The 11,174-nt window shown below is 55.0% G+C and overlaps 1 protein-coding gene across 1 annotated transcript in view; it reads left to right on the forward strand.

The window, feature by feature from the left end:
- The first annotated feature begins 10,894 nt into the window (after positions 1–10,894).
- The window catches only part of LOC124006491 (tyrosine-protein kinase receptor UFO), a 99,114-nt gene continuing 98,834 nt past the window's right edge, over positions 10,895–11,174 (forward strand). The window contains exon 1 of the mRNA XM_046316542.1: positions 10,895–11,174. This exon is cut by the window's right edge and continues 415 nt beyond it. The gene's annotated coding sequence lies outside the window, so the exon portion shown is untranslated.

Here is an 11,174-nt window from a genome sequence, read left to right on the forward strand (position 1 = left end):
ATCAGAGGGCAGCAGTCCTCACCAGCAGAGGGCAGCAGTCCTCACCAGCAGAGGGCAGCAGCAGCTAGATACAGAGGGCAGCAGTCCTCACCAGCAGAGGGCAGCAGCAGCTAGATACAGAGGGCAGCAGTCCTCACCAGCAGAGGGCAGCAGTCCTCACCAGCAGAGGGCAGCAGTAGCTAGATACAGAGGGCAGCAGTCCTCACCAGCAGAGGGCAGCAGCAGCTAGATACAGAGGGCAGCAGTCCTCACCAGCAGAGGGCAGCAGCAGCTAGATACAGAGGGCAGCAGTCCTCACCAGCAGAGGGCAGCAGCAGCTAGATACAGAGGGCAGCAGCACCTAGAAACAGAGGGCAGCAGCACCTAGAAACAGAGGGCAACAGCAGATAGAAACAGAGGGCAGCAGCACCTAGAAACAGAGGGCAGCAGCACCTAGAAACAGAGGGCAGCAGCACCTAGAAACAGAGGGCAGCTGCTCCTAGAAACAGAGGGCAGCAGCACCTCGAAACCGAGGGCAGCAGCACCTAGAAACAGAGAGCAGCAATCCTCACCAGCAGAGGGCAGCAGTCCTTACCAGGAGAGGACAGAGGCACCTAGAAACAGAGGGCAGCAGTCCTCACCAGGAGAGGACAGAGGCACCTAGAAACAGAGGGCAGCTGCACCTAGAAACAGAGGGCAGCAGCACCAAGAAACAGAGAGCAGCAATCCTCACCAGCAGATGGCAGCAGTCCTCACCAGGAGAGGACAGAGGCACCTAGAAACAGAGGGCAGCTGCACCTAGAAACAGAGGGCAGCAGCACCAAGAAACAGAGAGCAGCAATCCTCACCAGCAGAGGGCAGCAGTCCTCACCAGCAGAGGGCAGCAGCAGCTGGAAACAGAGGGCAGCAAAGCTCACCAGCAGAGGGCAGCGGCACCTAGAAACAGAGGGCAGCGGCACCTAGAAACAGAGGGCAGCAAACCTCACCAGCAGAGGGCAGCAGTCCTCACCAGCAGAGGGCCTCAATCCTCTCCAGCAGAGGGCAGCAGCACCTAGAAACAGAGGGCAGCAGTCCTCACCAGCAGAGGGCCTCAATCCTCTCCAGCAGAGGGCAGCAGCACCTAGAAACAGAGCGTAGCAGCACCTAGAAATAGAGGGCAGCAGTCCTCACCAGCAGAGGGCAGCAGTCCTCACCAGCCGAGGGCAGCAGTCCTCACCATCATAGGGCAGCAGTCCTCACCATCAGAGGGCAGCAGTCCTCACCAGCAGAGGGCAGCAGTCCTCACCAGCAGAGGGCAGCAGCAGCTAGATACAGAGGGCAGCAGTCCTCACCAGCAGAGGGCAGCAGCAGCTAGATACAGAGGGCAGCAGTCCTCACCAGCAGAGGGCAGCAGTCCTCACCAGCAGAGGGCAGCAGCAGCTAGATACAGAGGGCAGCAGTCCTCACCAGCAGAGGGCAGCAGCAGCTAGATACAGAGGGCAGCAGTCCTCACCAGCAGAGGGCAGCAGCAGCTAGATACAGAGGGCAGCAGCACCTAGAAACAGAGGGCAGCAGCACCTAGAAACAGAGGGCAGCAGCACCTAGAAACAGAGGGCAGCAGCACCTAGAAACAGAGGGCAACAGCAGATAGAAACAGAGGGCAGCAGCACCTAGAAACAGAGGGCAGCAGCACGTAGAAACAGAGGGCAGCAGCACCTAGAAACAGAGGGCAGCTGCTCCTAGAAACAGAGGGCAGCAGCACCTCGAAACAGAGGGCAGCAGCACCTAGAAACAGAGAGCAGCAATCCTCACCAGCAGAGGGCAGCAGTCCTTACCAGGAGAGGACAGAGGCACCTAGAAACAGAGGGCAGCAGTCCTCACCAGGAGAGGACAGAGGCACCTAGAAACAGAGGGCAGCTGCACCTAGAAACAGAGGGCAGCAACACCAAGAAACAGAGAGCAGCAATCCTCACCAGCAGATGGCAGCAGTCCTCACCAGGAGAGGACAGAGGCACCTAGAAACAGAGGGCAGCTGCACCTAGAAACAGAGGGCAGCAGCACCAAGAAACAGAGAGCAGCAATCCTCACCAGCAGAGGGCAGCAGTCCTCACCAGCAGAGGGCAGCAGCAGCTGGAAACAGAGGGCAGCAAACCTCACCAGCAGAGGGCAGCGGCACCTAGAAACAGAGGGCAGCGGCACCTAGAAACAGAGGGCAGCAAACCTCACCAGCAGAGGGCAGCAGTCCTCACCAGCAGAAGGCCTCAATCCTCTCCAGCAGAGGGCAGCAGCACCTAGAAACAGAGGGCAGCAGTCCTCACCAGCAGAGGGCCTCAATCCTCTCCAGCAGAGGGCAGCAGCACCTAGAAACAGAGGGTAGCAGCACCTAGAAATAGAGGGCAGCAGTCCCCACCATCAGAGGGCAGCAGTCCTCACCAGCAGAGGGCAGCAGTCCTCACCAGCCAAGGGCAGCAGTCCTCACCATCAGAGGGCAGCAGTCCTCACCAGCAGAGGGCAGCAGTCCTCACCAGCAGAGGGCAGCAGCAGCTAGATACAGAGGACAGCAGTCCTCACCAGCAGAGGGCAGCAGCAGCTAGATACAGAGGGCAGCAGTCCTCACCAGAAGAGGGCAGCAGTCCTCACCAGCAGAGGGCAGCAGCAGCTAGATACAGAGGGCAGCAGTCCTCACCAGCAGAGGGCAGCAGCAGCTAGATACAGAGGGCAGCAGTCCTCACCAGCAGAGGGCAGCAGCAGCTAGATACAGAGGGCAGCAGCACCTAGAAACAGAGGGCAGCAGCACCTAGAAACAGAGGGCAACAGCAGATAGAAACAGAGGGCAGCAGCACCTAGAAACAGAGGGCAGCAGCACCTCAAAACAGAGGGCAGCAGCACCTAGAAACAGAGAGCAGCAATCCTCACCAGCAGAGGGCAGCAGTCCTCACCAGGAGAGGACAGAGGCACCTAGAAACAGAGGGCAGCTGCACCTAGAAACAGAGGGCAGCAGCACCAAGAAACAGAGAGCAGCAATCCTCACCAGCAGAGGGCAGCAGTCCTCACCAGCAGAGGGCAGCAGCAGCTGGAAACAGAGGGCAGCAAACCTCACCAGCAGAGGGCAGCGGCACCTAGAAACAGAGGGCAGCAAACCTCACCAGCAGAGGGCAGCAGTCCTCACCAGCAGAGGGCCTCAATCCTCTCCAGCAGAGGGGAGCAGCACCTAGAAACAGAGGGCAGCAGTCCTCACCAGCAGAGGGCCTCAATCCTCTCCAGCAGAGGGCAGCAGCACCTAGAAACAGAGGGTAGCAGCACCTAGAAATAGAGGGCAGCAGTCCCCACCATCAGAGGGCAGCAGTCCTCACCAGCAGAGGGCAGCAGTCCTCACCAGCCGAGGGCAGCAGTCCTCACCATCAGAGGGCAGCAGTCCTCACCATCAGAGGGCAGCAGTCCTCACCATCAGAGGGCAGCAGTCCTCACCAGCAGAGGGCAGCAGTCCTCACCAGCAGAGGGCAGCAGCAGCTAGATACAGAGGGCAGCAGTCCTCACCAGAAGAGGGCAGCAGTCCTCACCAGAAGAGGGCAGCAGTCCTCACCAGCAGAGGGCAGCAGCAGCTAGATACAGAGGGCAGCAGTCCTCACCAGCAGAGGGCAGCAGCAGCTAGATACAGAGGGCAGCAGTCCTCACCAGCAGAGGGCAGCAGCAGCTAGATACAGAGGGCAGCAGCACCTAGAAACAGAGGGCAGCAGCACCTAGAAACAGAGGGCAACAGCAGATAGAAACAGAGGGCAGCAGCACCTAGAAACAGAGGGCAGCAGCACCTAGAAACAGAGGGCAGCAGCACCTAGAAACAGAGGGCAGCTGCTCCTAGAAACAGAGGGCAGCAGCACCTCGAAACAGAGGGCAGCAGCACCTAGAAACAGAGAGCAGCAATCCTCACCAGCAGAGGGCAGCAGTCCTCACCAGGAGAGGACAGAGGCACCTAGAAACAGAGGGCAGCAGTCCTCACCAGGAGAGGACAGAGGCACCTAGAAACAGAGGGCAGCTGCACCTAGAAACAGAGGGCAGCAGCACCAAGAAACAGAGAGCAGCAATCCTCACCAGCAGAGGGCAGCAGTCCTCACCAGGAGAGGACAGAGGCACCTAGAAACAGAGGGCAGCTGCACCTAGAAACAGAGGGCAGCAGCACCAAGAAACAGAGAGCAGCAATCCTCACCAGCAGAGGGCAGCAGTCCTCACCAGCAGAGGGCAGCAGCAGCTGGAAACAGAGGGCAGCAAACCTCACCAGCAGAGGGCAGCAGTCCTCACCAGCAGAGGGCCTCAATCCTCTCCAGCAGAGGGCAGCAGTCCTCACCAGCAGAGGAGCCTCAATCCTCTCAGCAGCAGCACCTAGAAACAGAGGGCAGCAGTCCTCACCAGCAGAGGGCCTCAATCCTCTCCAGCAGAGGGCAGCAGCACCTAGAAACAGAGGGTAGCAGCACCTAGAAATAGAGGGCAGCAGTCCTCACCATCAGAGGGCAGCAGTCCTCACCATCAGAGGGCAGCAGTCCTCACCAGCCGAGGGCAGCAGTCCTCACCAGCAGAGGGCAGCAGTCCTCACCAGCAGAGGGCAGCAGTCCTCACCAGCAGAGGGCAGCAGTCCTCACCAGCAGAGGGCAGCAGTCTTCACCAGCAGAGGGCAGCAGTACCTAGCAGCAGCACGCACGGACCAGAGGAGTCATGTTTCATTGAGATGTATTGTCCTCCAGGACCCTGCTTGACATCTCTCCCCTCTGGGGTGAACGTGCCACGCCTGGGAGGGACAGGGGAGGGGGATTAGAGAAGGCAGGGGAGGGAGACTAAAGAGGGACTAGAAAAGGCAGGGAAGAGCTGCTCAGTTCTCTGCTCAGTGCTCTGAAGCTGGAGATGTGTCAGTAACTATTCACACATCATTACAACACTGTATGACACAATATGACTATGACATTAGACATGTCTTTGTTATTTTGGAACTGTGGTAAGTGTAATGTTTACTGTACATATTTTATTGTTTATTTCACTTGTGTTTATTATCTACTGGCTGGAGGGGGGAGGGAGGAGGAGGAGGAGACTACTGGCTGGAGGGAGGGAGGGAGGAGGAGGAGGAGGCTACTGGCTGGAGGGGGAGGGAGGAGGAGGAGGAGACTACTGGCTGGAGGGAGGGAGGGAGGGAGGGGGAGGGAGGGAGGGAGGGAGGGAGGGAGGGAGGGAGGGAGGGAGGGAGGGAGGGAGGGGTGGACTACTGTCTGGAGGGAGGAGGAGGAGACTACTGGCTGGAGGGAGGAGGAGGAGACTACTGTCTGGAGGGAGGAGGAGGAGACTACTGTCTGGAGGGAGGAGGAGGAGACTACTGTCTGTAGGGAGGAGGATGAGACTACTGTCTGGAGGGAGGAGGGAGGAGGAGAAGGAGACTACTAGCTGGAGGGAGGGAGTACTGGAGGGAGGAGGAGACTACTGTCTGGAGGGAGGAGGAGGAGACGACTGGCTGGAGGGAGGAGGAGGAGACTACTGGCTGGAGGGAGGAGGAGGAGACTACTGTCTGGAGGGAGGAGGAGGGAAGAGGAGAAGGAGACTACTGTCTGGATGGAGGAGGAGGAGACTACTGTCTGGAGGGAGGAGGGAAGAGGAGGAGGAGACTACTGTCTGGAGGGAGGAGGAGACTACTGTCTGGAGGGAGGAGGAGGGAAGAGGAGGAGGAGACTACTGTCTGGATGGAGGAGGAGACTACTGTCTGGAGGGAGGAGGAGACTACTGTCTGGAGGGAGGAGGAGGGAAGAGGAGGAGGAGACTTGTGTCTGGATGGAGGAGGAGACTACTGTCTGGAGGGAGGAGGAGGGAAGAGGAGGAGGAGACTAGTGTCTGGATGGAGGAGGTGACTACTGTCTGGAGGGAGGAGGAGGGTTGTGACAGGCTGGTAGAGGAGGTTTTTTCCCATGCTTAAGCACTTCCTGTCCCTCTTCCTATGTCTCTATATCAACCGACGGGTCACCTTTGTTTACCCACAAAGACAGATCAATGAAAATAGTCACGCCTACTTTTCTTTTTTCACAGCTTGAAATTCAGTGTCATAACAACATCTGTAGTCTCTGCCTCTATTTGGGAAGGGAAGCCTTCAGGGAAGCTTTCAGGGAAGCTTTCAGGGAAGCCTTCAGGGAAGCCTTCAGGGAAGCCTTCAGGGAAGCCTTCAGGGAAGCCTTCAGGGAAGCCTTCAGGGAAGCCTTCAGGGAAGCCTTCAGGGCCTTCTGGGAAGCCTCCAGTCTTCAGACTTACTGCACTGGTAATCCTCTGTACATCAGCATACCGTAAACATGCCCTATACCTGTGAGAGCCCAGGAACAACCAGTTCTGCAGGATATTTGGGAGACTGGTTGTAGTGAGGTGGCAGAGAAGTTAGGCGCAGGAGAGAGAAAACTGATTTACAACGGCGTCGTTTAATATCCATAAACCACCGGCAACAGAACAATACAAATAAACGGGTCAAACAGAACCCGGTAAACGGTAAATACCAGTATAACTTTAGACCGTCCCCTCGCCCATTACCCGGGCTCGAACCAGGGACCCTCTGCACACATCAACAACAGTCACCCCTCGAAGCATCGTTACCCATCGCTCCACAAAAGCCACTACTTCAAGGTCTCAGAGCGAGTGAAGTCACCGATTGAAACGCTATTTTAGCGCTCACCACCGCTAACTGAGCTAGCCGTTTGACATCCGTTACACCAGCACCACCGCTAACTAAGCTAGCTCTTTCACATCCGTTACACCAGCACCACCGCTAACTAAGCTAGCCGTTTCACATCCGTTACACCAGCACCACTGCTAACTAAGCTAGCCGTTTCACATCCGTTACACCAGCACCACCGCTAACTGAGCTAGCCGTTTCACATCCGTCACACCAGATATACCGTTGAACAAGCAACAAACTATTACGGACAAGGACATGAGGAGGGAACAGAGGGTTAAATACACAACATGTGACAGATGGAAATTGAACCAGGTGTGATGGAAGACAAGACAAAACAAATGGAAAATGAAAAATGGATCAGCGATGGCTAGAAGGTCGGTGACGTCGACCGCCGAACGAACAAGGACAGGGACCAACTTCGGCGGAAGTCGTGACACTGGTTGAAGACTAGCTGCTTTATTTAAAGTAAATCCCGTCTCCGATTTAATGCCCACCCCCCCACTACCCCTCTCTGTGAGAACCCCCCATCCCCCAAACATTCCCCAACTTTGTGTTTTTGAGTGGAATGTCCCTTCTTTCTCATGCAGGAACCCCTCTGTGTCTCTCTCTCTCTCTCTCTCTCTCTCTTTCTCTCTCTCTCTCTCTCTCTCTCTCTCTCTCTCTCTCTCTCTCTCTTTCTCTCTCTCTGTCTCTCTCTCTCTCTCTCTGTCTCTCTCTCTCTCTCTCTCTCTCTCTCTCTCTCTCTCTCTCTCTCTCTCTCTCTCTCTCTCTCTCTCTCTCTCTCTCTCTCTCTCTCTCCCTCCATCAGAGAGCAGTGCAGGCTCCATGGTTCAGTCAAGCCCCTATTGAAAGGAGAGGAGATACAATGGTCTCTTTCTCAGCCCCTCTTCCTTTCCATTAAAGATCCTGGGAAACAAAACACAACCTCACAAGCATAGAACCATAGAACCCCTCTTAAAGGGACAGTGCCAGTCCAGAAGACCCAGGACCCAGGCCTATAATATTATATAAACAGATAGGGCTCTTAACTACCTTAAACACTGTGGGAATACACAACACAGTCTGCAGAACAGAACAGACCAGAACCTTAGCTCCATCACACTGCCCGCTGGCCGGACAGTGGGGTGTGTTCAACAGGGCACAACATGATGAATGTTCGGATAGCTATTTGTTAAGTTCAACAAACATGCCTGTCTTACGGCATTGGGCAGTGTTTGGCTAATGAAAGTGGCAACCTGAAGCCACGGCAGCTCCCTTCCAGCCAGGCATAGTGGAGTTTTCCTGGGAAAAACAAGGACTCTCCCCTCCTACCCTGCAAATCAATTATTCATGATGTCGCTGCCTCTGTGTGTGTGAACTTTCTGCCTCCCCCTTCCCCCCTCCTCTTAGACAGATAGATCACATCACAGGTCAGACACTTCTCCCCTCTCCCCCTTCCCCCCTCCTCTTAGACAGATAGATCACATCACAGGTCAGGCTCTTCCCCTCTCCCCTTCCCCCCTCCTCTTAGACAGATAGATCACATCACAGGTCAGGCTCTTCTCCCCTCTCCCCCTTCCCCCTCCTCTTAGACAGATAGATCACATCACAGGTCAGGCTCCCTCCCTCCCTCCCTCCCTCCCTCCCTCCCTCCCTCCCTCCCCCTCCCTCCCAGACAAATAGATCACCTCACAGGTCAGGCTCTCCCCTCCCTCCCTCCCTCCCTCCCAGAAAAATAGATCACCTCACAGGTCAGGCTCTTCCCTCCCTCCCTCCCTCCCTCCCTCCCTCCCTCCCTCCCTCCCTCCCTCCCTCCCTCCCTCCCTCCCAGACAAATAGATCACCTCACAGGTCAGGCTCTTCCCCTGCCTCCCTCCCTCCCTACCTCCCTCCCTCCCTCCCTCCCAGACAAATAGATCACCTCACAGGTCAGGCTCCCTCCCTCCCTCCCTCCCTCCCAGACAAATAGATCACCTCACAGGTCAGGCTCTCCCCCCTCCCTCCCTCCCCTCCCTCCCTCCCTCCCTCCCTCCCTCCCTCCCTCCCTCCCTCCCTCCCAGACAAATAGATCACCTCACAGGTCAGGCTCTTCCCCTCCCTCTCTCCCTCCCTCCCTCCCCCTCCCTCCCCCTCCCTCCCTCCCTCCCTCCCTCCCTCCCTCCCTCCCAGGCTCCCTCCCTCCCTCCCTCCCTCCCAGACAAATAGATCACCTCACAGGTCAGGCTCTCTCAATCCCTCCCTCCCTCCCTCCCTCCCTCCCTCAGGCTCCTCCCTCCCCCTCCCTCCCTTGAATCCCAAATCTCCACAAAACAGTTGTAGATCATGCTATGAGGGAACATAATGTTTTGAGGTCATTCCACTAATCATTCCAATCCTTTTTCTAGGAGTTGATTGAGATTTCCCTCCCAAAGGGGACCCTCCCAGTCCCAGACAAATCAGATCACCTTGTGGGAGAGACACAGGTCAGGCAGTGTTGTCCAACGGAGACCATCCCTTCAGTGTCCCTCCCTTTAAATTGAATCTAAAAATCATCAAGGTTCAATGTAATACCAAAGGGGAACAGTTCAGTAGTTGACATGCTATGAGGGAACATAATGTTTTGAGAAATATCCTACATTCCACTAATCATTCCAATCGAATGTATCTTTTTCTAGGAGTTGATTGAGATTTGGTTGAATTATATTAGTTGTGGGAGAGACCAAAGGGGACAGGACATCAGGGTGCAGTGTTGTGGGAGAGACCAAAGGGGACAGGACATCAAGGTTCAGTGTTGTGGGAGAGACCAAAGGGGACAGGACATCAGGGTTCAGTGTTGTGGGAGAGACCAACGGAGACAGGACATCAGGGTTCAGTGTTGTGGGAGAGACCAAAGGGGACAGCATCAGGGTTCAGTGTTGTGGGAGAGACCAAAGGGGACAGGACATCAGGGTTCAGTGTTGTGGGAGAGACCAAAGGGGACAGGACATCAGGGTTCAGTGTTGTGGGAGAGACCAAAGGGGACAGGACATCAGGGTTCAGTGTTGTGGGAGAGACCAAAGGGGACAGGACATCAGGGTTCAGTGTTGTGGGAGAGACCAAAGGAGACAGGACATCAGGGTTCAGTGTTGTGGGAGAGACCAAAGGGGACATCATCAGGGTTCAGTGTTGTGGGAGGGAGACCAAGTGTTGGGGGGACAGAACATCAGGGTTCAGTGTTGTGGGAGAGACCAAAGGGACAGGACATCAGGGTTCAGTGTTGTGGGGGAGACCAACGGAGACAGGACATCAGGGTTCAGTGTTGTGGGAGAGACCAAAGGAGACAGGACATCAGGGTTCAGTGTTGTGGGAGAGACCAAAGGGGACAGGACATCAGGGTTCAGTGTTGTGGGAGAGACCAAAGGAGACAGGACATCAGGGTTCAGTGTTGTGGGAGAGACCAAAGGGGACAGGACATCAGGGTTCAGTGTTGTGGGAGAGACCAACGGAGACAGGACATCAGGGTTCAGTGTTGTGGGAGAGACCAAAGGAGACAGGACATCAGGGTTCAGTGTTGTGGGAGAGACCAAAGGGGACAGGACATCAGGGTTCAGTGTTGTGGGAGAGACCAAAGGAGACAGGACATCAGGGAATGAATAGCATCAGTAATGTGTTATACCTCTATCAAGCCTTGTGTGTGACTCTTGATTTACGTGATATTTTGTTCTATTGTATATTCTGTCATACATTCATCATATTTAAACATTGTGTTCTGTGTTAAAATGAACATGTAGTTAGTTGGTAGCTTAGTGAGGAGTCGGCTAGACTGACTGACTGACTGACTGACTGACTGAGTGACTGAGTGACTGAGTGACTGAGTGAGTGAGTGAGTGAGTGAGTGAGTGAGTGAGTGAGTGAGTGAGTGAGTGAGTGAGTGAGTGAGTGACTGACTGAGTGAGTGACTGACCTAGTGACTGAGTGAGTGACTGACTGAGTGACTGACTGACTGACTGACTGACTGAGTGAGTGAGTGAGTGAGTGAGTGAGAGACTGAGTGAGTGAGTGAGTGAGTGAGTGAGTGAGTGAGTGAGTGAGTGAGTGAGTGAGTGAGTGACTGCTACTGGGTGAGAATGGAGGGAAATAAGTGATTTACTGTTGAGGAGGTGGGAATCAGGCTTATTAAAAAGAGACCGGGAATTGTCCTGAAGACAATCAGCTGTGTCTGCTTTCTTCACATCCTCTGAGAATCACGCAGAGGCACAGGGGGAGGGAGAGAGGCAGAGGGAGGAGGAGGCAAGAGAATGGAAAGAACTTGAGTTTAAGGAATTTGAAACCTGTGTGACTGAAGAAAAAGAACAGGGACGGGACAACTTGGTGGGGCTAGAGAAGCAGTTCTGTGATCAACAACACGGCACGAACACTGGTTTGAAAATACACTTCCAGCTCCCTCAAAAAAACGTTTTTAACAACTTGATTGGAGACCGAAAATGTTGGAGCGACTTTTGCCGTTTTTCGTCACTGTAGTTAAAACAATGGACTTTCCGCAGTTTCTGCGCTGAGAGAAAACTGCCCGTGAGGTTTTTATTTTACT

The sequence above is a fragment of the Oncorhynchus gorbuscha genome, linkage group LG19, assembly GCF_021184085.1.
Source record: "Oncorhynchus gorbuscha isolate QuinsamMale2020 ecotype Even-year linkage group LG19, OgorEven_v1.0, whole genome shotgun sequence".
Taxonomy (NCBI): Eukaryota; Metazoa; Chordata; class Actinopteri; order Salmoniformes; family Salmonidae; genus Oncorhynchus; species Oncorhynchus gorbuscha.